Below are 22,385 nucleotides of genomic sequence, written 5' to 3' on the forward strand. Positions count from 1 at the left end.
ACGCCTTCCTGGCAACTCCCAAATGCCCTGCTGCCATGCAGATAAACACTGGCAGCGGCAGCAAGTGCATGCCCACAGCCACCCCTTGTTCCTTCACACCTTGTATCAGCTGTAATCCAGTCCAGTCCAGTGCTGCCTGCTGAGCAGCACTGACCAACACTGCCTGGGCCCAGGCTTTTATCTCTGAGGCCCCATTATGATGTCAGAAAGCTGGCTCTGGAATCCTGAGGGCTCCACTATGACACGTGCAAAGTTCCGTCTGAACTTTATATAAGACGGTGAGGCTCAGTCAGTCACTCAGTGTTGCCTGAGAGGGCAACACTGCAACAGCCGGCCGCCAGGCTGTCTTTTTTTTGCACAGCTAGTTGCCTCCAGGAGGCCACAAGAGGGAGACAAGGGACTGCAAAATGGAAAATAGGCATCCACCAACTTTACAGACAACTTCTCCTTGCTCCTACAACCTCCATCCTTGCACAGTTTGTTATTCTTCTAGGTAACATAGTAACAAATCCAAATTGCTGCTCTCTTTGTAGGCAAGCAAGGCTTTGTTGCAACTGCAATTCTTACTTCTTCTTGAAATGTAGGGACGACAGTACATTCCATCACATCCATCTAGTGTACACAGGTAGGTCCATTGTGGCGGGCAGGCGAGCGGGCGGGCTGCTTTATTGGCTGTTTGCTGTTCCCCTACTCCACTCCACTATTTGACTGTTGTGCTGCATCAATCAATCAATCAATCAATCAATCAATCAATCAATCAATCAATCAATCAATCAATCAGTGGCTGGCTCAGGTGCAGCTCTTTAACTTACCTAAAAGGGAGGGCGGAGAGAAGACAAGGAAGGTGAATGAGGTGTTCCAATGTGAAATGCCGGAAACACAGAAACACAGACGACACACAACAAGAGGTGGCAATCTATTCATTAATTGCATTTAATCAATGAGCTCATTATCACTCATGCATTGTCCAACAGGTGTTGAAATAATGGGATTAAAAGGGGAGATCCCTTCAGAAAGACAGAAACAATAGCAAAGACAAAAAACACTTTTGGAATCTGCTTTTAGTCAACACATAAGGAAAGGGTGCACCGGTCCTGGAAATACTGCAATACCAGGTCAATGCGTGGAGTGGACAGAGCAAGCTCTATTTCCATCTCCCTGTTCTAAAAATCCATTTAATATATGGTCCCCAGATAGGGGACGTATCAGATATTAAACTGATAAGAACAGATACTACACTTGATCTTAGCCAAAAGGCCGAGAAGCGATAACCCGAACGGGCCGCGCGTTGCCCGAGCCTGCCCGATACTGCTGTTCAGCCCTTGCAGCAATTCAGCCTACTTCTAGGCAATTCCATGGGGCCCTGCAGGCTCACACACTCACAGCTACACGGGAGGTGAATAAAGGCCGGAGAGGAAGCCAGACAGGATTTGCTTCTTTTGCTTGCACCACAATGCAGTGCTGAAAGAGGAGGAATCTACATAAAAACGCCTTCCTGGCAACGCCCAAATGCCCTGCTGCCATGCAGATAAACACTGGCAGCGGCAGCAAGTGCATGCCCACAGCCACCCCTTGTTCCTTCACACCTTGTATCAGCTGTAATCCAGTCCAGTCCAGTGCTGCCTGCTGAGCAGCACTGACCAACACTGCCTGGGCCCAGGCTTTTATCTCTGAGGCCCCATTATGATGTCAGAAAGCTGGCTCTGGAATCCTGAGGGCTCCACTATGACACGTGCAAAGTTCCGTCTGAACTTTATATAAGACGGTGAGGCTCAGTCAGTCACTCAGTGTTGCCTGAGAGGGCAACACTGCAACAGCCGGCCGCCAGGCTGTCTTTTTTTTGCACAGCTAGTTGCCTCCAGGAGGCCACAAGAGGGAGACAAGGGACTGCAAAATGGAAAATAGGCATCCACCAACTTTACAGACAACTTCTCCTTGCTCCTACAACCTCCATCCTTGCACAGTTTGTTATTCTTCTAGGTAACATAGTAACAAATCCAAATTGCTGCTCTCTTTGTAGGCAAGCAAGGCTTTGTTGCAACTGCAATTCTTACTTCTTCTTGAAATGTAGGGACGACAGTACATTCCATCACATCCATCTAGTGTACACAGGTAGGTCCATTGTGGCGGGCAGGCGAGCGGGCGGGCTGCTTTATTGGCTGTTTGCTGTTCCCCTACTCCACTCCACTATTTGACTGTTGTGCTGCATCAATCAATCAATCAATCAATCAATCAATCAATCAATCAATCAGTGGCTGGCTCAGGTGCAGCTCTTTAACTTACCTAAAAGGGAGGGCGGAGAGAAGACAAGGAAGGTGAATGAGGTGTTCCAATGTGAAATGCCGGAAACACAGAAACACAGACGACACACAACAAGAGGTGGCAATCTATTCATTAATTGCATTTAATCAATGAGCTCATTATCACTCATGCATTGTCCAACAGGTGTTGAAATAATGGGATTAAAAGGGGAGATCCCTTCAGAAAGACAGAAACAATAGCAAAGACAAAAAACACTTTTGGAATCTGCTTTTAGTCAACACATAAGGAAAGGGTGCACCGGTCCTGGAAATACTGCAATACCAGGTCAATGCGTGGAGTGGACAGAGCAAGCTCTATTTCCATCTCCCTGTTCTAAAAATCCATTTAATATATGGTCCCCAGATAGGGGACGTATCAGATATTAAACTGATAAGAACAGATACTACACTTGATCTTAGCCAAAAGGCCGAGAAGCGATAACCCGAACGGGCCGCGCGTTGCCCGAGCCTGCCCGATACTGCTGTTCAGCCCTTGCAGCGATTCAGCCTACTTCTAGGCAATTCCATGGGGCCCTGCAGGCTCACACACTCACAGCTACACGGGAGGTGAATAAAGGCCGGAGAGGAAGCCAGACAGGATTTGCTTCTTTTGCTTGCACCACAATGCAGTGCTGAAAGAGGAGGAATCTACATAAAAACGCCTTCCTGGCAACGCCCAAATGCCCTGCTGCCATGCAGATAAACACTGGCAGCGGCAGCAAGTGCATGCCCACAGCCACCCCTTGTTCCTTCACACCTTGTATCAGCTGTAATCCAGTCCAGTCCAGTGCTGCCTGCTGAGCAGCACTGACCAACACTGCCTGGGCCCAGGCTTTTATCTCTGAGGCCCCATTATGATGTCAGAAAGCTGGCTCTGGAATCCTGAGGGCTCCACTATGACACGTGCAAAGTTCCGTCTGAACTTTATATAAGACGGTGAGGCTCAGTCAGTCACTCAGTGTTGCCTGAAAGGGCAACACTGCAACAGCCGGCCGCCAGGCTGTCTTTTTTTTGCACAGCTAGTTGCCTCCAGGAGGCCACAAGAGGGAGACAAGGGACTGCAAAATGGAAAATAGGCATCCACCAACTTTACAGACAACTTCTCCTTGCTCCTACAACCTCCATCCTTGCACAGTTTGTTATTCTTCTAGGTAACATAGTAACAAATCCAAATTGCTGCTCTCTTTGTAGGCAAGCAAGGCTTTGTTGCAACTGCAATTCTTACTTCTTCTTGAAATGTAGGGACGACAGTACATTCCATCACATCCATCTAGTGTACACAGGTAGGTCCATTGTGGCGGGCAGGCGAGCGGGCGGGCTGCTTTATTGGCTGTTTGCTGTTCCCCTACTCCACTCCACTATTTGACTGTTGTGCTGCATCAATCAATCAATCAATCAATCAATCAATCAATCAATCAATCAATCAATCAATCAATCAGTGGCTGGCTCAGGTGCAGCTCTTTAACTTACCTAAAAGGGAGGGCGGAGAGAAGACAAGGAAGGTGAATGAGGTGTTCCAATGTGAAATGCCGGAAACACAGAAACACAGACGACACACAACAAGAGGTGGCAATCTATTCATTAATTGCATTTAATCAATGAGCTCATTATCACTCATGCATTGTCCAACAGGTGTTGAAATAATGGGATTAAAAGGGGAGATCCCTTCAGAAAGACAGAAACAATAGCAAAGACAAAAAACACTTTTGGAATCTGCTTTTAGTCAACACATAAGGAAAGGGTGCACCGGTCCTGGAAATACTGCAATACCAGGTCAATGCGTGGAGTGGACAGAGCAAGCTCTATTTCCATCTCCCTGTTCTAAAAATCCATTTAATATATGGTCCCCAGATAGGGGACGTATCAGATATTAAACTGATAAGAACAGATACTACACTTGATCTTAGCCAAAAGGCCGAGAAGCGATAACCCGAACGGGCCGCGCGTTGCCCGAGCCTGCCCGATACTGCTGTTCAGCCCTTGCAGCGATTCAGCCTACTTCTAGGCAATTCCATGGGGCCCTGCAGGCTCACACACTCACAGCTACACGGGAGGTGAATAAAGGCCGGAGAGGAAGCCAGACAGGATTTGCTTCTTTTGCTTGCACCACAATGCAGTGCTGAAAGAGGAGGAATCTACATAAAAACGCCTTCCTGGCAACGCCCAAATGCCCTGCTGCCATGCAGATAAACACTGGCAGCGGCAGCAAGTGCATGCCCACAGCCACCCCTTGTTCCTTCACACCTTGTATCAGCTGTAATCCAGTCCAGTCCAGTGCTGCCTGCTGAGCAGCACTGACCAACACTGCCTGGGCCCAGGCTTTTATCTCTGAGGCCCCATTATGATGTCAGAAAGCTGGCTCTGGAATCCTGAGGGCTCCACTATGACACGTGCAAAGTTCCGTCTGAACTTTATATAAGACGGTGAGGCTCAGTCAGTCACTCAGTGTTGCCTGAGAGGGCAACACTGCAACAGCCGGCCGCCAGGCTGTCTTTTTTTTGCACAGCTAGTTGCCTCCAGGAGGCCACAAGAGGGAGACAAGGGACTGCAAAATGGAAAATAGGCATCCACCAACTTTACAGACAACTTCTCCTTGCTCCTACAACCTCCATCCTTGCACAGTTTGTTATTCTTCTAGGTAACATAGTAACAAATCCAAATTGCTGCTCTCTTTGTAGGCAAGCAAGGCTTTGTTGCAACTGCAATTCTTACTTCTTCTTGAAATGTAGGGACGACAGTACATTCCATCACATCCATCTAGTGTACACAGGTAGGTCCATTGTGGCGGGCAGGCGAGCGGGCGGGCTGCTTTATTGGCTGTTTGCTGTTCCCCTACTCCACTCCACTATTTGACTGTTGTGCTGCATCAATCAATCAATCAATCAATCAATCAATCAATCAATCAATCAATCAATCAGTGGCTGGCTCAGGTGCAGCTCTTTAACTTACCTAAAAGGGAGGGCGGAGAGAAGACAAGGAAGGTGAATGAGGTGTTCCAATGTGAAATGCCGGAAACACAGAAACACAGACGACACACAACAAGAGGTGGCAATCTATTCATTAATTGCATTTAATCAATGAGCTCATTATCACTCATGCATTGTCCAACAGGTGTTGAAATAATGGGATTAAAAGGGGAGATCCCTTCAGAAAGACAGAAACAATAGCAAAGACAAAAAACACTTTTGGAATCTGCTTTTAGTCAACACATAAGGAAAGGGTGCACCGGTCCTGGAAATACTGCAATACCAGGTCAATGCGTGGAGTGGACAGAGCAAGCTCTATTTCCATCTCCCTGTTCTAAAAATCCATTTAATATATGGTCCCCAGATAGGGGACGTATCAGATATTAAACTGATAAGAACAGATACTACACTTGATCTTAGCCAAAAGGCCGAGAAGCGATAACCCGAACGGGCCGCGCGTTGCCCGAGCCTGCCCGATACTGCTGTTCAGCCCTTGCAGCGATTCAGCCTACTTCTAGGCAATTCCATGGGGCCCTGCAGGCTCACACACTCACAGCTACACGGGAGGTGAATAAAGGCCGGAGAGGAAGCCAGACAGGATTTGCTTCTTTTGCTTGCACCACAATGCAGTGCTGAAAGAGGAGGAATCTACATAAAAACGCCTTCCTGGCAACGCCCAAATGCCCTGCTGCCATGCAGATAAACACTGGCAGCGGCAGCAAGTGCATGCCCACAGCCACCCCTTGTTCCTTCACACCTTGTATCAGCTGTAATCCAGTCCAGTCCAGTGCTGCCTGCTGAGCAGCACTGACCAACACTGCCTGGGCCCAGGCTTTTATCTCTGAGGCCCCATTATGATGTCAGAAAGCTGGCTCTGGAATCCTGAGGGCTCCACTATGACACGTGCAAAGTTCCGTCTGAACTTTATATAAGACGGTGAGGCTCAGTCAGTCACTCAGTGTTGCCTGAGAGGGCAACACTGCAACAGCCGGCCGCCAGGCTGTCTTTTTTTTGCACAGCTAGTTGCCTCCAGGAGGCCACAAGAGGGAGACAAGGGACTGCAAAATGGAAAATAGGCATCCACCAACTTTACAGACAACTTCTCCTTGCTCCTACAACCTCCATCCTTGCACAGTTTGTTATTCTTCTAGGTAACATAGTAACAAATCCAAATTGCTGCTCTCTTTGTAGGCAAGCAAGGCTTTGTTGCAACTGCAATTCTTACTTCTTCTTGAAATGTAGGGACGACAGTACATTCCATCACATCCATCTAGTGTACACAGGTAGGTCCATTGTGGCGGGCAGGCGAGCGGGCGGGCTGCTTTATTGCCTGTTTGCTGTTCCCCTACTCCACTCCACTATTTGACTGTTGTGCTGCATCAATCAATCAATCAATCAATCAATCAATCAATCAATCAATCAATCAATCAGTGGCTGGCTCAGGTGCAGCTCTTTAACTTACCTAAAAGGGAGGGCGGAGAGAAGACAAGGAAGGTGAATGAGGTGTTCCAATGTGAAATGCCGGAAACACAGAAACACAGACGACACACAACAAGAGGTGGCAATCTATTCATTAATTGCATTTAATCAATGAGCTCATTATCACTCATGCATTGTCCAACAGGTGTTGAAATAATGGGATTAAAAGGGGAGATCCCTTCAGAAAGACAGAAACAATAGCAAAGACAAAAAACACTTTTGGAATCTGCTTTTAGTCAACACATAAGGAAAGGGTGCACCGGTCCTGGAAATACTGCAATACCAGGTCAATGCGTGGAGTGGACAGAGCAAGCTCTATTTCCATCTCCCTGTTCTAAAAATCCATTTAATATATGGTCCCCAGATAGGGGACGTATCAGATATTAAACTGATAAGAACAGATACTACACTTGATCTTAGCCAAAAGGCCGAGAAGCGATAACCCGAACGGGCCGCGCGTTGCCCGAGCCTGCCCGATACTGCTGTTCAGCCCTTGCAGCGATTCAGCCTACTTCTAGGCAATTCCATGGGGCCCTGCAGGCTCACACACTCACAGCTACACGGGAGGTGAATAAAGGCCGGAGAGGAAGCCAGACAGGATTTGCTTCTTTTGCTTGCACCACAATGCAGTGCTGAAAGAGGAGGAATCTACATAAAAACGCCTTCCTGGCAACGCCCAAATGCCCTGCTGCCATGCAGATAAACACTGGCAGCGGCAGCAAGTGCATGCCCACAGCCACCCCTTGTTCCTTCACACCTTGTATCAGCTGTAATCCAGTCCAGTCCAGTGCTGCCTGCTGAGCAGCACTGACCAACACTGCCTGGGCCCAGGCTTTTATCTCTGAGGCCCCATTATGATGTCAGAAAGCTGGCTCTGGAATCCTGAGGGCTCCACTATGACACGTGCAAAGTTCCGTCTGAACTTTATATAAGACGGTGAGGCTCAGTCAGTCACTCAGTGTTGCCTGAGAGGGCAACACTGCAACAGCCGGCCGCCAGGCTGTCTTTTTTTTGCACAGCTAGTTGCCTCCAGGAGGCCACAAGAGGGAGACAAGGGACTGCAAAATGGAAAATAGGCATCCACCAACTTTACAGACAACTTCTCCTTGCTCCTACAACCTCCATCCTTGCACAGTTTGTTATTCTTCTAGGTAACATAGTAACAAATCCAAATTGCTGCTCTCTTTGTAGGCAAGCAAGGCTTTGTTGCAACTGCAATTCTTACTTCTTCTTGAAATGTAGGGACGACAGTACATTCCATCACATCCATCTAGTGTACACAGGTAGGTCCATTGTGGCGGGCAGGCGAGCGGGCGGGCTGCTTTATTGGCTGTTTGCTGTTCCCCTACTCCACTCCACTATTTGACTGTTGTGCTGCATCAATCAATCAATCAATCAATCAATCAATCAATCAATCAGTGGCTGGCTCAGGTGCAGCTCTTTAACTTACCTAAAAGGGAGGGCGGAGAGAAGACAAGGAAGGTGAATGAGGTGTTCCAATGTGAAATGCCGGAAACACAGAAACACAGACGACACACAACAAGAGGTGGCAATCTATTCATTAATTGCATTTAATCAATGAGCTCATTATCACTCATGCATTGTCCAACGGGTGTTGAAATAATGGGATTAAAAGGGGAGATCCCTTCAGAAAGACAGAAACAATAGCAAAGACAAAAAACACTTTTGGAATCTGCTTTTAGTCAACACATAAGGAAAGGGTGCACCGGTCCTGGAAATACTGCAATACCAGGTCAATGCGTGGAGTGGACAGAGCAAGCTCTATTTCCATCTCCCTGTTCTAAAAATCCATTTAATATATGGTCCCCAGATAGGGGACGTATCAGATATTAAACTGATAAGAACAGATACTACACTTGATCTTAGCCAAAAGGCCGAGAAGCGATAACCCGAACGGGCCGCGCGTTGCCCGAGCCTGCCCGATACTGCTGTTCAGCCCTTGCAGCGATTCAGCCTACTTCTAGGTAATTCCATGGGGCCCTGCAGGCTCACACACTCACAGCTACACGGGAGGTGAATAAAGGCCGGAGAGGAAGCCAGACAGGATTTGCTTCTTTTGCTTGCACCACAATGCAGTGCTGAAAGAGGAGGAATCTACATAAAAACGCCTTCCTGGCAACGCCCAAATGCCCTGCTGCCATGCAGATAAACACTGGCAGCGGCAGCAAGTGCATGCCCACAGCCACCCCTTGTTCCTTCACACCTTGTATCAGCTGTAATCCAGTCCAGTCCAGTGCTGCCTGCTGAGCAGCACTGACCAACACTGCCTGGGCCCAGGCTTTTATCTCTGAGGCCCCATTATGATGTCAGAAAGCTGGCTCTGGAATCCTGAGGGCTCCACTATGACACGTGCAAAGTTCCGTCTGAACTTTATATAAGACGGTGAGGCTCAGTCAGTCACTCAGTGTTGCCTGAGAGGGCAACACTGCAACAGCCGGCCGCCAGGCTGTCTTTTTTTTGCACAGCTAGTTGCCTCCAGGAGGCCACAAGAGGGAGACAAGGGACTGCAAAATGGAAAATAGGCATCCACCAACTTTACAGACAACTTCTCCTTGCTCCTACAACCTCCATCCTTGCACAGTTTGTTATTCTTCTAGGTAACATAGTAACAAATCCAAATTGCTGCTCTCTTTGTAGGCAAGCAAGGCTTTGTTGCAACTGCAATTCTTACTTCTTCTTGAAATGTAGGGACGACAGTACATTCCATCACATCCATCTAGTGTACACAGGTAGGTCCATTGTGGCGGGCAGGCGAGCGGGCGGGCTGCTTTATTGGCTGTTTGCTGTTCCCCTACTCCACTCCACTATTTGACTGTTGTGCTGCATCAATCAATCAATCAATCAATCAATCAATCAATCAATCAATCAATCAATCAGTGGCTGGCTCAGGTGCAGCTCTTTAACTTACCTAAAAGGGAGGGCGGAGAGAAGACAAGGAAGGTGAATGAGGTGTTCCAATGTGAAATGCCGGAAACACAGAAACACAGACGACACACAACAAGAGGTGGCAATCTATTCATTAATTGCATTTAATCAATGAGCTCATTATCACTCATGCATTGTCCAACAGGTGTTGAAATAATGGGATTAAAAGGGGAGATCCCTTCAGAAAGACAGAAACAATAGCAAAGACAAAAAACACTTTTGGAATCTGCTTTTAGTCAACACATAAGGAAAGGGTGCACCGGTCCTGGAAATACTGCAATACCAGGTCAATGCGTGGAGTGGACAGAGCAAGCTCTATTTCCATCTCCCTGTTCTAAAAATCCATTTAATATATGGTCCCCAGATAGGGGACGTATCAGATATTAAACTGATAAGAACAGATACTACACTTGATCTTAGCCAAAAGGCCGAGAAGCGATAACCCGAACGGGCCGCGCGTTGCCCGAGCCTGCCCGATACTGCTGTTCAGCCCTTGCAGCGATTCAGCCTACTTCTAGGCAATTCCATGGGGCCCTGCAGGCTCACACACTCACAGCTACACGGGAGGTGAATAAAGGCCGGAGAGGAAGCCAGACAGGATTTGCTTCTTTTGCTTGCACCACAATGCAGTGCTGAAAGAGGAGGAATCTACATAAAAACGCCTTCCTGGCAACGCCCAAATGCCCTGCTGCCATGCAGATAAACACTGGCAGCGGCAGCAAGTGCATGCCCACAGCCACCCCTTGTTCCTTCACACCTTGTATCAGCTGTAATCCAGTCCAGTCCAGTGCTGCCTGCTGAGCAGCACTGACCAACACTGCCTGGGCCCAGGCTTTTATCTCTGAGGCCCCATTATGATGTCAGAAAGCTGGCTCTGGAATCCTGAGGGCTCCACTATGACACGTGCAAAGTTCCGTCTGAACTTTATATAAGACGGTGAGGCTCAGTCAGTCACTCAGTGTTGCCTGAGAGGGCAACACTGCAACAGCCGGCCGCCAGGCTGTCTTTTTTTTGCACAGCTAGTTGCCTCCAGGAGGCCACAAGAGGGAGACAAGGGACTGCAAAATGGAAAATAGGCATCCACCAACTTTACAGACAACTTCTCCTTGCTCCTACAACCTCCATCCTTGCACAGTTTGTTATTCTTCTAGGTAACATAGTAACAAATCCAAATTGCTGCTCTCTTTGTAGGCAAGCAAGGCTTTGTTGCAACTGCAATTCTTACTTCTTCTTGAAATGTAGGGACGACAGTACATTCCATCACATCCATCTAGTGTACACAGGTAGGTCCATTGTGGCGGGCAGGCGAGCGGGCGGGCTGCTTTATTGGCTGTTTGCTGTTCCCCTACTCCACTCCACTATTTGACTGTTGTGCTGCATCAATCAATCAATCAATCAATCAATCAATCAATCAATCAATCAATCAATCAATCAATCAGTGGCTGGCTCAGGTGCAGCTCTTTAACTTACCTAAAAGGGAGGGCGGAGAGAAGACAAGGAAGGTGAATGAGGTGTTCCAATGTGAAATGCCGGAAACACAGAAACACAGACGACACACAACAAGAGGTGGCAATCTATTCATTAATTGCATTTAATCAATGAGCTCATTATCACTCATGCATTGTCCAACAGGTGTTGAAATAATGGGATTAAAAGGGGAGATCCCTTCAGAAAGACAGAAACAATAGCAAAGACAAAAAACACTTTTGGAATCTGCTTTTAGTCAACACATAAGGAAAGGGTGCACCGGTCCTGGAAATACTGCAATACCAGGTCAATGCGTGGAGTGGACAGAGCAAGCTCTATTTCCATCTCCCTGTTCTAAAAATCCATTTAATATATGGTCCCCAGATAGGGGACGTATCAGATATTAAACTGATAAGAACAGATACTACACTTGATCTTAGCCAAAAGGCCGAGAAGCGATAACCCGAACGGGCCGCGCGTTGCCAGAGCCTGCCCGATACTGCTGTTCAGCCCTTGCAGCGATTCAGCCTACTTCTAGGCAATTCCATGGGGCCCTGCAGGCTCACACACTCACAGCTACACGGGAGGTGAATAAAGGCCGGAGAGGAAGCCAGACAGGATTTGCTTCTTTTGCTTGCACCACAATGCAGTGCTGAAAGAGGAGGAATCTACATAAAAACGCCTTCCTGGCAACGCCCAAATGCCCTGCTGCCATGCAGATAAACACTGGCAGCGGCAGCAAGTGCATGCCCACAGCCACCCCTTGTTCCTTCACACCTTGTATCAGCTGTAATCCAGTCCAGTCTAGTGCTGCCTGCTGAGCAGCACTGACCAACACTGCCTGGGCCCAGGCTTTTATCTCTGAGGCCCCATTATGATGTCAGAAAGCTGGCTCTGGAATCCTGAGGGCTCCACTATGACACGTGCAAAGTTCCGTCTGAACTTTATATAAGACGGTGAGGCTCAGTCAGTCACTCAGTGTTGCCTGAGAGGGCAACACTGCAACAGCCGGCCGCCAGGCTGTCTTTTTTTTGCACAGCTAGTTGCCTCCAGGAGGCCACAAGAGGGAGACAAGGGACTGCAAAATGGAAAATAGGCATCCACCAACTTTACAGACAACTTCTCCTTGCTCCTACAACCTCCATCCTTGCACAGTTTGTTATTCTTCTAGGTAACATAGTAACAAATCCAAATTGCTGCTCTCTTTGTAGGCAAGCAAGGCTTTGTTGCAACTGCAATTCTTACTTCTTCTTGAAATGTAGGGACGACAGTACATTCCATCACATCCATCTAGTGTACACAGGTAGGTCCATTGTGGCGGGCAGGCGAGCGGGCGGGCTGCTTTATTGGCTGTTTGCTGTTCCCCTACTCCACTCCACTATTTGACTGTTGTGCTGCATCAATCAATCAATCAATCAATCAATCAATCAATCAATCAATCAATCAATCAATCAATCAGTGGCTGGCTCAGGTGCAGCTCTTTAACTTACCTAAAAGGGAGGGCGGAGAGAAGACAAGGAAGGTGAATGAGGTGTTCCAATGTGAAATGCCGGAAACACAGAAACACAGACGACACACAACAAGAGGTGGCAATCTATTCATTAATTGCATTTAATCAATGAGCTCATTATCACTCATGCATTGTCCAACAGGTGTTGAAATAATGGGATTAAAAGGGGAGATCCCTTCAGAAAGACAGAAACAATAGCAAAGACAAAAAACACTTTTGGAATCTGCTTTTAGTCAACACATAAGGAAAGGGTGCACCGGTCCTGGAAATACTGCAATACCAGGTCAATGCGTGGAGTGGACAGAGCAAGCTCTATTTCCATCTCCCTGTTCTAAAAATCCATTTAATATATGGTCCCCAGATAGGGGACGTATCAGATATTAAACTGATAAGAACAGATACTACACTTGATCTTAGCCAAAAGGCCGAGAAGCGATAACCCGAACGGGCCGCGCGTTGCCCGAGCCTGCCCGATACTGCTGTTCAGCCCTTGCAGCGATTCAGCCTACTTCTAGGCAATTCCATGGGGCCCTGCAGGCTCACACACTCACAGCTACACGGGAGGTGAATAAAGGCCGGAGAGGAAGCCAGACAGGATTTGCTTCTTTTGCTTGCACCACAATGCAGTGCTGAAAGAGGAGGAATCTACATAAAAACGCCTTCCTGGCAACGCCCAAATGCCCTGCTGCCATGCAGATAAACACTGGCAGCGGCAGCAAGTGCATGCCCACAGCCACCCCTTGTTCCTTCACACCTTGTATCAGCTGTAATCCAGTCCAGTCCAGTGCTGCCTGCTGAGCAGCACTGACCAACACTGCCTGGGCCCAGGCTTTTATCTCTGAGGCCCCATTATGATGTCAGAAAGCTGGCTCTGGAATCCTGAGGGCTCCACTATGACACGTGCAAAGTTCCGTCTGAACTTTATATAAGACGGTGAGGCTCAGTCAGTCACTCAGTGTTGCCTGAGAGGGCAACACTGCAACAGCCGGCCGCCAGGCTGTCTTTTTTTTGCACAGCTAGTTGCCTCCAGGAGGCCACAAGAGGGAGACAAGGGACTGCAAAATGGAAAATAGGCATCCACCAACTTTACAGACAACTTCTCCTTGCTCCTACAACCTCCATCCTTGCACAGTTTGTTATTCTTCTAGGTAACATAGTAACAAATCCAAATTGCTGCTCTCTTTGTAGGCAAGCAAGGCTTTGTTGCAACTGCAATTCTTACTTCTTCTTGAAATGTAGGGACGACAGTACATTCCATCACATCCATCTAGTGTACACAGGTAGGTCCATTGTGGCGGGCAGGCGAGCGGGCGGGCTGCTTTATTGGCTGTTTGCTGTTCCCCTACTCCACTCCACTATTTGACTGTTGTGCTGCATCAATCAATCAATCAATCAATCAATCAATCAATCAATCAATCAATCAGTGGCTGGCTCAGGTGCAGCTCTTTAACTTACCTAAAAGGGAGGGCGGAGAGAAGACAAGGAAGGTGAATGAGGTGTTCCAATGTGAAATGCCGGAAACACAGAAACACAGACGACACACAACAAGAGGTGGCAATCTATTCATTAATTGCATTTAATCAATGAGCTCATTATCACTCATGCATTGTCCAACAGGTGTTGAAATAATGGGATTAAAAGGGGAGATCCCTTCAGAAAGACAGAAACAATAGCAAAGACAAAAAACACTTTTGGAATCTGCTTTTAGTCAACACATAAGGAAAGGGTGCACCGGTCCTGGAAATACTGCAATACCAGGTCAATGCGTGGAGTGGACAGAGCAAGCTCTATTTCCATCTCCCTGTTCTAAAAATCCATTTAATATATGGTCCCCAGATAGGGGACGTATCAGATATTAAACTGATAAGAACAGATACTACACTTGATCTTAGCCAAAAGGCCGAGAAGCGATAACCCGAACGGGCCGCGCGTTGCCCGAGCCTGCCCGATACTGCTGTTCAGCCCTTGCAGCGATTCAGCCTACTTCTAGGCAATTCCATGGGGCCCTGCAGGCTCACACACTCACAGCTACACGGGAGGTGAATAAAGGCCGGAGAGGAAGCCAGACAGGATTTGCTTCTTTTGCTTGCACCACAATGCAGTGCTGAAAGAGGAGGAATCTACATAAAAACGCCTTCCTGGCAACGCCCAAATGCCCTGCTGCCATGCAGATAAACACTGGCAGCGGCAGCAAGTGCATGCCCACAGCCACCCCTTGTTCCTTCACACCTTGTATCAGCTGTAATCCAGTCCAGTCCAGTGCTGCCTGCTGAGCAGCACTGACCAACACTGCCTGGGCCCAGGCTTTTATCTCTGAGGCCCCATTATGATGTCAGAAAGCTGGCTCTGGAATCCTGAGGGCTCCACTATGACACGTGCAAAGTTCCGTCTGAACTTTATATAAGACGGTGAGGCTCAGTCAGTCACTCAGTGTTGCCTGAGAGGGCAACACTGCAACAGCCGGCCGCCAGGCTGTCTTTTTTTTGCACAGCTAGTTGCCTCCAGGAGGCCACAAGAGGGAGACAAGGGACTGCAAAATGGAAAATAGGCATCCACCAACTTTACAGACAACTTCTCCTTGCTCCTACAACCTCCATCCTTGCACAGTTTGTTATTCTTCTAGGTAACATAGTAACAAATCCAAATTGCTGCTCTCTTTGTAGGCAAGCAAGGCTTTGTTGCAACTGCAATTCTTACTTCTTCTTGAAATGTAGGGACGACAGTACATTCCATCACATCCATCTAGTGTACACAGGTAGGTCCATTGTGGCGGGCAGGCGAGCGGGCGGGCTGCTTTATTGGCTGTTTGCTGTTCCCCTACTCCACTCCACTATTTGACTGTTGTGCTGCATCAATCAATCAATCAATCAATCAATCAATCAATCAATCAATCAATCAGTGGCTGGCTCAGGTGCAGCTCTTTAACTTACCTAAAAGGGAGGGCGGAGAGAAGACAAGGAAGGTGAATGAGGTGTTCCAATGTGAAATGCCGGAAACACAGAAACACAGACGACACACAACAAGAGGTGGCAATCTATTCATTAATTGCATTTAATCAATGAGCTCATTATCACTCATGCATTGTCCAACAGGTGTTGAAATAATGGGATTAAAAGGGGAGATCCCTTCAGAAAGACAGAAACAATAGCAAAGACAAAAAACACTTTTGGAATCTGCTTTTAGTCAACACATAAGGAAAGGGTGCACCGGTCCTGGAAATACTGCAATACCAGGTCAATGCGTGGAGTGGACAGAGCAAGCTCTATTTCCATCTCCCTGTTCTAAAAATCCATTTAATATATGGTCCCCAGATAGGGGACGTATCAGATATTAAACTGATAAGAACAGATACTACACTTGATCTTAGCCAAAAGGCCGAGAAGCGATAACCCGAACGGGCCGCGCGTTGCCCGAGCCTGCCCGATACTGCTGTTCAGCCCTTGCAGCGATTCAGCCTACTTCTAGGCAATTCCATGGGGCCCTGCAGGCTCACACACTCACAGCTACACGGGAGGTGAATAAAGGCCGGAGAGGAAGCCAGACAGGATTTGCTTCTTTTGCTTGCACCACAATGCAGTGCTGAAAGAGGAGGAATCTACATAAAAACGCCTTCCTGGCAACGCCCAAATGCCCTGCTGCCATGCAGATAAACACTGGCAGCGGCAGCAAGTGCATGCCCACAGCCACCCCTTGTTCCTTCACACCTTGTATCAGCTGTAATCCAGTCCAGTCCAGTGCTGCCTGCTGAGCAGCACTGACCAACACTGCCTGGGCCCAGGCTTTTATCTCTGAGGCCCCATTATGATGTCAGAAAGCTGGCTCTGGAATCCTGGCTGGCTCCACTATGACACGTGCAAAGTTCCGTCTGAACTTTATATAAGACGGTGAGGCTCAGTCAATCACTCAGTGTTGCCTGAGAGGGCAACACTGCAACAGCCGGCCGCCAGGCTGTCTTTTTTTTGCACAGCTAGTTGCCTCCAGGAGGCCACAAGAGGGAGACAAGGGACTGCAAAATGGAAAATAGGCATCCACCAACTTTACAGACAACTTCTCCTTGCTCCTACAACCTCCATCCTTGCACAGTTTGTTATTCTTCTAGGTAACATAGTAACAAATCCAAATTGCTGCTCTCTTTGTAGGCAAGCAAGGCTTTGTTGCAACTGCAATTCTTACTTCTTCTTGAAATGTAGGGACGACAGTACATTCCATCACATCCATCTAGTGTACACAGGTAGGTCCATTGTGGCGGGCAGGCGAGCGGGCGGGCTGCTTTATTGGCTGTTTGCTGTTCCCCTACTCCACTCCACTATTTGACTGTTGTGCTGCATCAATCAATCAATCAATCAATCAATCAATCAATCAATCAATCAGTGGCTGGCTCAGGTGCAGCTCTTTAACTTACCTAAAAGGGAGGGCGGAGAGAAGACAAGGAAGGTGAATGAGGTGTTCCAATGTGAAATGCCGGAAACACAGAAACACAGACGACACACAACAAGAGGTGGCAATCTATTCATTAATTGCATTTAATCAATGAGCTCATTATCACTCATGCATTGTCCAACAGGTGTTGAAATAATGGGATTAAAAGGGGAGATCCCTTCAGAAAGACAGAAACAATAGCAAAGACAAAAAACACTTTTGGAATCTGCTTTTAGTCAACACATAAGGAAAGGGTGCACCGGTCCTGGAAATACTGCAATACCAGGTCAATGCGTGGAGTGGACAGAGCAAGCTCTATTTCCATCTCCCTGTTCTAAAAATCCATTTAATATATGGTCCCCAGATAGGGGACGTATCAGATATTAAACTGATAAGAACAGATACTACACTTGATCTTAGCCAAAAGGCCGAGAAGCGATAACCCGAACGGGCCGCGCGTTGCCCGAGCCTGCCCGATACTGCTGTTCAGCCCTTGCAGCGATTCAGCCTACTTCTAGGCAATTCCATGGGGCCCTGCAGGCTCACACACTCACAGCTACACGGGAGGTGAATAAAGGCCGGAGAGGAAGCCAGACAGGATTTGCTTCTTTTGCTTGCACCACAATGCAGTGCTGAAAGAGGAGGAATCTACATAAAAACGCCTTCCTGGCAACGCCCAAATGCCCTGCTGCCATGCAGATAAACACTGGCAGCGGCAGCAAGTGCATGCCCACAGCCACCCCTTGTTCCTTCACACCTTGTATCAGCTGTAATCCAGTCCAGTCCAGTGCTGCCTGCTGAGCAGCACTGACCAACACTGCCTGGGCCCAGGCTTTTATCTCTGAGGCCCCATTATGATGTCAGAAAGCTGGCTCTGGAATCCTGAGGGCTCCACTATGACACGTGCAAAGTTCCGTCTGAACTTTATATAAGACGGTGAGGCTCAGTCAGTCACTCAGTGTTGCCTGAGAGGGCAACACTGCAACAGCCGGCCGCCAGGCTGTCTTTTTTTTGCACAGCTAGTTGCCTCCAGGAGGCCACAAGAGGGAGACAAGGGACTGCAAAATGGAAAATAGGCATCCACCAACTTTACAGACAACTTCTCCTTGCTCCTACAACCTCCATCCTTGCACAGTTTGTTATTCTTCTAGGTAACATAGTAACAAATCCAAATTGCTGCTCTCTTTGTAGGCAAGCAAGGCTTTGTTGCAACTGCAATTCTTACTTCTTCTTGAAATGTAGGGACGACAGTACATTCCATCACATCCATCTAGTGTACACAGGTAGGTCCATTGTGGCGGGCAGGCGAGCGGGCGGGCTGCTTTATTGGCTGTTTGCTGTTCCCCTACTCCACTCCACTATTTGACTGTTGTGCTGCATCAATCAATCAATCAATCAATCAATCAATCAATCAATCAGTGGCTGGCTCAGGTGCAGCTCTTTAACTTACCTAAAAGGGAGGGCGGAGAGAAGACAAGGAAGGTGAATGAGGTGTTCCAATGTGAAATGCCGGAAACACAGAAACACAGACGACACACAACAAGAGGTGGCAATCTATTCATTAATTGCATTTAATCAATGAGCTCATTATCACTCATGCATTGTCCAACAGGTGTTGAAATAATGGGATTAAAAGGGGAGATCCCTTCAGAAAGACAGAAACAATAGCAAAGACAAAAAACACTTTTGGAATCTGCTTTTAGTCAACACATAAGGAAAGGGTGCACCGGTCCTGGAAATACTGCAATACCAGGTCAATGCGTGGAGTGGACAGAGCAAGCTCTATTTCCATCTCCCTGTTCTAAAAATCCATTTAATATATGGTCCCCAGATAGGGGACGTATCAGATATTAAACTGATAAGAACAGATACTACACTTGATCTTAGCCAAAAGGCCGAGAAGCGATAACCCGAACGGGCCGCGCGTTGCCCGAGCCTGCCCGATACTGCTGTTCAGCCCTTGCAGCGATTCAGCCTACTTCTAGGCAATTCCATGGGGCCCTGCAGGCTCACACACTCACAGCTACACGGGAGGTGAATAAAGGCCGGAGAGGAAGCCAGACAGGATTTGCTTCTTTTGCTTGCACCACAATGCAGTGCTGAAAGAGGAGGAATCTACATAAAAACGCCTTCCTGGCAACGCCCAAATGCCCTGCTGCCATGCAGATAAACACTGGCAGCGGCAGCAAGTGCATGCCCACAGCCACCCCTTGTTCCTTCACACCTTGTATCAGCTGTAATCCAGTCCAGTCCAGTGCTGCCTGCTGAGCAGCACTGACCAACACTGCCTGGGCCCAGGCTTTTATCTCTGAGGCCCCATTATGATGTCAGAAAGCTGGCTCTGGAATCCTGAGGGCTCCACTATGACACGTGCAAAGTTCCGTCTGAACTTTATATAAGACGGTGAGGCTCAGTCAGTCACTCAGTGTTGCCTGAGAGGGCAACACTGCAACAGCCGGCCGCCAGGCTGTCTTTTTTTTGCACAGCTAGTTGCCTCCAGGAGGCCACAAGAGGGAGACAAGGGACTGCAAAATGGAAAATAGGCATCCACCAACTTTACAGACAACTTCTCCTTGCTCCTACAACCTCCATCCTTGCACAGTTTGTTATTCTTCTAGGTAACATAGTAACAAATCCAAATTGCTGCTCTCTTTGTAGGCAAGCAAGGCTTTGTTGCAACTGCAATTCTTACTTCTTCTTGAAATGTAGGGACGACAGTACATTCCATCACATCCATCTAGTGTACACAGGTAGGTCCATTGTGGCGGGCAGGCGAGCGGGCGGGCTGCTTTATTGGCTGTTTGCTGTTCCCCTACTCCACTCCACTATTTGACTGTTGTGCTGCATCAATCAATCAATCAATCAATCAATCAATCAATCAATCAGTGGCTGGCTCAGGTGCAGCTCTTTAACTTACCTAAAAGGGAGGGCGGAGAGAAGACAAGGAAGGTGAATGAGGTGTTCCAATGTGAAATGCCGGAAACACAGAAACACAGACGACACACAACAAGAGGTGGCAATCTATTCATTAATTGCATTTAATCAATGAGCTCATTATCACTCATGCATTGTCCAACAGGTGTTGAAATAATGGGATTAAAAGGGGAGATCCCTTCAGAAAGACAGAAACAATAGCAAAGACAAAAAACACTTTTGGAATCTGCTTTTAGTCAACACATAAGGAAAGGGTGCACCGGTCCTGGAAATACTGCAATACCAGGTCAATGCGTGGAGTGGACAGAGCAAGCTCTATTTCCATCTCCCTGTTCTAAAAATCCATTTAATATATGGTCCCCAGATAGGGGACGTATCAGATATTAAACTGATAAGAACAGATACTACACTTGATCTTAGCCAAAAGGCCGAGAAGCGATAACCCGAACGGGCCGCGCGTTGCCCGAGCCTGCCCGATACTGCTGTTCAGCCCTTGCAGCGATTCAGCCTACTTCTAGGCAATTCCATGGGGCCCTGCAGGCTCACACACTCACAGCTACACGGGAGGTGAATAAAGGCCGGAGAGGAAGCCAGACAGGATTTGCTTCTTTTGCTTGCACCACAATGCAGTGCTGAAAGAGGAGGAATCTACATAAAAACGCCTTCCTGGCAACGCCCAAATGCCCTGCTGCCATGCAGATAAACACTGGCAGCGGCAGCAAGTGCATGCCCACAGCCACCCCTTGTTCCTTCACACCTTGTATCAGCTGTAATCCAGTCCAGTCCAGTGCTGCCTGCTGAGCAGCACTGACCAACACTGCCTGGGCCCAGGCTTTTATCTCTGAGGCCCCATTATGATGTCAGAAAGCTGGCTCTGGAATCCTGAGGGCTCCACTATGACACGTGCAAAGTTCCGTCTGAACTTTATATAAGACGGTGAGGCTCAGTCAGTCACTCAGTGTTGCCTGAGAGGGCAACACTGCAACAGCCGGCCGCCAGGCTGTCTTTTTTTTGCACAGCTAGTTGCCTCCAGGAGGCCACAAGAGGGAGACAAGGGACTGCAAAATGGAAAATAGGCATCCACCAACTTTACAGACAACTTCTCCTTGCTCCTACAACCTCCATCCTTGCACAGTTTGTTATTCTCCTAGGTAACATAGTAACAAATCCAAATTGCTGCTCTCTTTGTAGGCAAGCAAGGCTTTGTTGCAACTGCAATTCTTACTTCTTCTTGAAATGTAGGGACGACAGTACATTCCATCACATCCATCTAGTGTACACAGGTAGGTCCATTGTGGCGGGCAGGCGAGCGGGCGGGCTGCTTTATTGGCTGTTTGCTGTTCCCCTACTCCACTCCACTATTTGACTGTTGTGCTGCATCAATCAATCAATCAATCAATCAATCAATCAATCAATCAATCAATCAGTGGCTGGCTCAGGTGCAGCTCTTTAACTTACCTAAAAGGGAGGGCGGAGAGAAGACAAGGAAGGTGAATGAGGTGTTCCAATGTGAAATGCCGGAAACACAGAAACACAGACGACACACAACAAGAGGTGGCAATCTATTCATTAATTGCATTTAATCAATGAGCTCATTATCACTCATGCATTGTCCAACAGGTGTTGAAATAATGGGATTAAAAGGGGAGATCCCTTCAGAAAGACAGAAACAATAGCAAAGACAAAAAACACTTTTGGAATCTGCTTTTAGTCAACACATAAGGAAAGGGTGCACCGGTCCTGGAAATACTGCAATACCAGGTCAATGCGTGGAGTGGACAGAGCAAGCTCTATTTCCATCTCCCTGTTCTAAAAATCCATTTAATATATGGTCCCCAGATAGGGGACGTATCAGATATTAAACTGATAAGAACAGATACTACACTTGATCTTAGCCAAAAGGCCGAGAAGCGATAACCCGAACGGGCCGCGCGTTGCCCGAGCCTGCCCGATACTGCTGTTCAGCCCTTGCAGCGATTCAGCCTACTTCTAGGCAATTCCATGGGGCCCTGCAGGCTCACACACTCACAGCTACACGGGAGGTGAATAAAGGCCGGAGAGGAAGCCAGACAGGATTTGCTTCTTTTGCTTGCACCACAATGCAGTGCTGAAAGATGAGGAATCTACATAAAAACGCCTTCCTGGCAACGCCCAAATGCCCTGCTGCCATGCAGATAAACACTGGCAGCGGCAGCAAGTGCATGCCCACAGCCACCCCTTGTTCCTTCACACCTTGTATCAGCTGTAATCCAGTCCAGTCCAGTGCTGCCTGCTGAGCAGCACTGACCAACACTGCCTGGGCCCAGGCTTTTATCTCTGAGGCCCCATTATGATGTCAGAAAGCTGGCTCTGGAATCCTGAGGG

At 47.9% G+C, this 22,385-nt stretch overlaps 15 non-coding genes across 15 annotated transcripts; all 15 read right to left on the minus strand.

The window, feature by feature from the left end:
• Positions 1–1,078: 1,078 nt before the first annotated feature.
• Positions 1,079–1,269, minus strand: LOC142686363 (U2 spliceosomal RNA). Its single transcript, XR_012855717.1, has one exon. It is a non-coding gene; the product is annotated as a U2 spliceosomal RNA (small nuclear RNA).
• A 1,280-nt stretch (positions 1,270–2,549) lies between these two features.
• LOC142686364 (U2 spliceosomal RNA) lies at positions 2,550–2,740 on the minus strand. The gene has a single exon (XR_012855718.1). It is a non-coding gene; the product is annotated as a U2 spliceosomal RNA (small nuclear RNA).
• Positions 2,741–4,036: 1,296 nt separating this feature from the next.
• Positions 4,037–4,227, minus strand: LOC142686365 (U2 spliceosomal RNA). The gene has a single exon (XR_012855719.1). It is a non-coding gene; the product is annotated as a U2 spliceosomal RNA (small nuclear RNA).
• Positions 4,228–5,515: 1,288 nt separating this feature from the next.
• LOC142686367 (U2 spliceosomal RNA) lies at positions 5,516–5,706 on the minus strand. The gene has a single exon (XR_012855720.1). It is a non-coding gene; the product is annotated as a U2 spliceosomal RNA (small nuclear RNA).
• A 1,288-nt stretch (positions 5,707–6,994) lies between these two features.
• Positions 6,995–7,185, minus strand: LOC142686368 (U2 spliceosomal RNA). The gene has a single exon (XR_012855721.1). It is a non-coding gene; the product is annotated as a U2 spliceosomal RNA (small nuclear RNA).
• Positions 7,186–8,461: 1,276 nt separating this feature from the next.
• LOC142686369 (U2 spliceosomal RNA) lies at positions 8,462–8,652 on the minus strand. Its single transcript, XR_012855722.1, has one exon. It is a non-coding gene; the product is annotated as a U2 spliceosomal RNA (small nuclear RNA).
• A 1,288-nt stretch (positions 8,653–9,940) lies between these two features.
• On the minus strand, positions 9,941–10,131 carry LOC142686370 (U2 spliceosomal RNA). The gene has a single exon (XR_012855723.1). It is a non-coding gene; the product is annotated as a U2 spliceosomal RNA (small nuclear RNA).
• A 1,296-nt stretch (positions 10,132–11,427) lies between these two features.
• On the minus strand, positions 11,428–11,618 carry LOC142686371 (U2 spliceosomal RNA). The gene has a single exon (XR_012855724.1). It is a non-coding gene; the product is annotated as a U2 spliceosomal RNA (small nuclear RNA).
• A 1,296-nt stretch (positions 11,619–12,914) lies between these two features.
• On the minus strand, positions 12,915–13,105 carry LOC142686373 (U2 spliceosomal RNA). The gene has a single exon (XR_012855726.1). It is a non-coding gene; the product is annotated as a U2 spliceosomal RNA (small nuclear RNA).
• A 1,284-nt stretch (positions 13,106–14,389) lies between these two features.
• On the minus strand, positions 14,390–14,580 carry LOC142686374 (U2 spliceosomal RNA). The gene has a single exon (XR_012855727.1). It is a non-coding gene; the product is annotated as a U2 spliceosomal RNA (small nuclear RNA).
• Positions 14,581–15,864: 1,284 nt separating this feature from the next.
• On the minus strand, positions 15,865–16,055 carry LOC142686375 (U2 spliceosomal RNA). The gene has a single exon (XR_012855728.1). It is a non-coding gene; the product is annotated as a U2 spliceosomal RNA (small nuclear RNA).
• Positions 16,056–17,336: 1,281 nt separating this feature from the next.
• Positions 17,337–17,527, minus strand: LOC142686376 (U2 spliceosomal RNA). Its single transcript, XR_012855729.1, has one exon. It is a non-coding gene; the product is annotated as a U2 spliceosomal RNA (small nuclear RNA).
• A 1,276-nt stretch (positions 17,528–18,803) lies between these two features.
• Positions 18,804–18,994, minus strand: LOC142686378 (U2 spliceosomal RNA). The gene has a single exon (XR_012855730.1). It is a non-coding gene; the product is annotated as a U2 spliceosomal RNA (small nuclear RNA).
• Positions 18,995–20,270: 1,276 nt separating this feature from the next.
• On the minus strand, positions 20,271–20,461 carry LOC142686379 (U2 spliceosomal RNA). The gene has a single exon (XR_012855731.1). It is a non-coding gene; the product is annotated as a U2 spliceosomal RNA (small nuclear RNA).
• A 1,284-nt stretch (positions 20,462–21,745) lies between these two features.
• Positions 21,746–21,936, minus strand: LOC142686380 (U2 spliceosomal RNA). The gene has a single exon (XR_012855732.1). It is a non-coding gene; the product is annotated as a U2 spliceosomal RNA (small nuclear RNA).
• Positions 21,937–22,385: the final 449 nt, after the last annotated feature.

This window comes from Rhinoderma darwinii (assembly GCF_050947455.1).
Source record: "Rhinoderma darwinii isolate aRhiDar2 chromosome 5 unlocalized genomic scaffold, aRhiDar2.hap1 SUPER_5_unloc_17, whole genome shotgun sequence".
Lineage (NCBI taxonomy): Eukaryota > Metazoa > Chordata > Amphibia > Anura > Rhinodermatidae > Rhinoderma > Rhinoderma darwinii.